At 37.2% G+C, this 2,500-nt stretch overlaps 10 pseudogenes; all 10 read right to left on the minus strand.

The window, feature by feature from the left end:
• Positions 1 to 96: 96 nt before the first annotated feature.
• LOC148449538 (5S ribosomal RNA) lies at positions 97 to 215 on the minus strand (annotated as a pseudogene).
• A 116-nt stretch (positions 216 to 331) lies between these two features.
• LOC148449539 (5S ribosomal RNA) lies at positions 332 to 450 on the minus strand (annotated as a pseudogene).
• A 116-nt stretch (positions 451 to 566) lies between these two features.
• LOC148449540 (5S ribosomal RNA) lies at positions 567 to 685 on the minus strand (annotated as a pseudogene).
• A 116-nt stretch (positions 686 to 801) lies between these two features.
• Positions 802 to 920, minus strand: LOC148449541 (5S ribosomal RNA; annotated as a pseudogene).
• A 116-nt stretch (positions 921 to 1,036) lies between these two features.
• Positions 1,037 to 1,155, minus strand: LOC148449542 (5S ribosomal RNA; annotated as a pseudogene).
• Positions 1,156 to 1,506: 351 nt separating this feature from the next.
• Positions 1,507 to 1,625, minus strand: LOC148449543 (5S ribosomal RNA; annotated as a pseudogene).
• A 116-nt stretch (positions 1,626 to 1,741) lies between these two features.
• On the minus strand, positions 1,742 to 1,860 carry LOC148449544 (5S ribosomal RNA; annotated as a pseudogene).
• Positions 1,861 to 1,976: 116 nt separating this feature from the next.
• On the minus strand, positions 1,977 to 2,095 carry LOC148449545 (5S ribosomal RNA; annotated as a pseudogene).
• A 115-nt stretch (positions 2,096 to 2,210) lies between these two features.
• LOC148449546 (5S ribosomal RNA) lies at positions 2,211 to 2,329 on the minus strand (annotated as a pseudogene).
• A 116-nt stretch (positions 2,330 to 2,445) lies between these two features.
• Positions 2,446 to 2,500, minus strand: part of LOC148449547 (5S ribosomal RNA) — a 119-nt pseudogene continuing 64 nt past the window's right edge.

Consider the following 2,500-nt stretch of genomic DNA (forward strand, 5'->3'; position numbering starts at 1 on the left):
AGACCTCTTTTACTTCTTAACTCAAGTAAATTCAATGATAAGTTGAAAAATGAAATGAAAAATGTAATAGAAAAGAATGTTATGGCAGTATAAAATTACCTACAGCTCCTGGTATTCCCAGGTGGTCTCCCATCCAAGTACTAACCAAGCCCAATACTGCATAGCTTCCAAGATAAGACGAGATTGGGCATGTCCAGTGTGGTTTGGCAGTAGGTGCTCAAAAGCATTAAATTTAGACCTCTATTACTTCTTAACTCAAGTAAATTCATTAATAAGTTGAAAAAATTAAATGTAAAATGTAATAGAAAAGAATGTTATGGCTGCATAAAATTACCTACAGCACCTGGAATTCCCAGGTGGTCTCCCATCCAAGCACTAACCAGGCCCAACACTGCATAGCTTCCAAGATCAAACAAGATTGGGCATGTCCAGTGTGGTTTGGCTGTAGGTGCAAAAAAATATTAACTTTAGACATCTATAACTTCTTAACTCATGTAAATTCATTGATAAGTATAAAAAATTAAATGTAAAATGTAATAGAAAAGAATGTTATGGCAGCATAAAATTACCTACACCACCTGGTATTCCCAGATGGTCTCCCATCCAAGTACTAACCGGGCCCAACACTGCATAGCTTCCAAGATCAGACGAGATTGGGCATGTCCAGTGTGGTTTGGCTGAAGGAGCTCAAAAACATTAACTTTAGACCTCTTTTACTTCTTTACTCATGTAAATTCATTGATAAGTTGAAAAAATTAAATGTAAAATGTAATAGAAAAGAATGGTATGGGTGCATAAAATTACCTACAGCACCTGGTATTCCCAGGTGGTCTCCCATCCAAGCACTAACCAGGCCCAACACTGCATAGCTTCCAAGATCAAACAAGATTGGGCATGTCCAGTGTGGTTTGGCTGTAGGTGCAAAAAAATATTAACTTTAGACATCTATAACTTCTTAACTCATGTAAATTCATTGATAAGTTGAAAAAATTTAATGTAAAATTTAATAGAAAAGAATGTTATGGCAGTATAAAATTACCTACAGCACCTGGTATTCCCAGGTGGTCTCCCATTCAAGTACTAACCAGGCCCAACACTGCATAGCTTCCAAGATCAGATGAGATTGGGCATGTCCAGTGTGGTTTGGCTGCAGGCGCTAAAAAACATTAACTTTAGACCTCTTTTACTTCTTAACTCAAGTAAATTCATTGATAAGTTGAAAAAATTTAATGTAAAGTTTAATAGAAAAGAATGTTATGGCAGTATAAAATTACCTACAGCACCTGGTATTCCCAGGTGGTCTCCCGTCCAAGTACTAACCAGGCCCAACCTTGCAAAGCCTCCAAGATCAGACGAGATTGTGCATGTCCAGTGTGGTTTGGATGTAGGTGCTCAAAAGCATTAACTTTAGACCTCTATTACTTCTTAACTCAAGTAAATTCATTGATAAGTTGAAAAAATTAAATGTAAACTGTAATAGAAAAGAATGTTATGGCAGTATAAAAATACCTACAGCACATGGGATTCTTAGGTGGTCTCCCATCCAAGTACTAACCAGGCCCAACACTGCATAGCTTCCAAGATCAGACGAGATTGGGCATGTCCAGTGTGGTTTGAATGTAGGTGCTCAAAAACATTAACTTTAGACCTCTTTTACTTCTTAACTCAAGTAAATTCATTGATAAGTTGAAAAAATTAAATGTAAAATGTAATACAAAAGAATGTTTTGGCTGTCTAAAATTATCTACAGCACCTGGTATTCCCAGGTGGTCTCCCATCCAAGTTCAAACCAGGCCCAACACTGCACAGCTTCCAAGATCAGACGAGATTGGGCATGTCCAGTGTGGTTTGGCTGTAGGTGCTCAAAAGCATTTAATTTAGACCTCTATTACTTCTTAACTCAAGGAAATTCATTGATAAGTTGAAAAAATTAAATGTAAAATGTAATAGAAAAGAATGTTATGGCAGTATAAAATTACCTACAGCACCTGGGATTCCTAGGTGGTCTCCCATCCAAGTACTAACCAGGCCCAACACTGCATAGCTTCCAAGATCAGACGATATTGGGCATGTCCAGTGTGGTTTGGCTGAAGGAGCTCAAAAACATTAACTTTAGACCTCTTTTACTTCTTAACTCAAGTAAATTCAATGATAAGTTGAAAAATGAAATGAAAAATGTAATAGAAAAGAATGTTATGGCAGTATAAAATTACCTACAGCTCCTGGTATTCCCAGGTGGTCTCCCATCCAAGTACTAACCAGGCCCAATACTGCATAGCTTCCAAGATAAGACGAGATTGGGCATGTCCAGTGTGGTTTGGCTGTAGGTGCTCAAAAACATTAACTATAGACCTCTTTTACTTCTTAACTCAAGTAAATTCATTGATAAGTAGAAAAAATTAAATGTAAAATGTAATAGAAAGGAATGTTTTGGCTGTCTAAAATTACATACAGCACCTGGTATTCCCAGGTGGTCTCCCATCCAAGTACTAACCAGGCC

This window comes from Taudactylus pleione, unplaced genomic scaffold, assembly GCF_031769625.1.
Source record: "Taudactylus pleione unplaced genomic scaffold, aTauple2 ptg001270l, whole genome shotgun sequence".
Classification (NCBI taxonomy): Eukaryota; Metazoa; Chordata; class Amphibia; order Anura; family Myobatrachidae; genus Taudactylus; species Taudactylus pleione.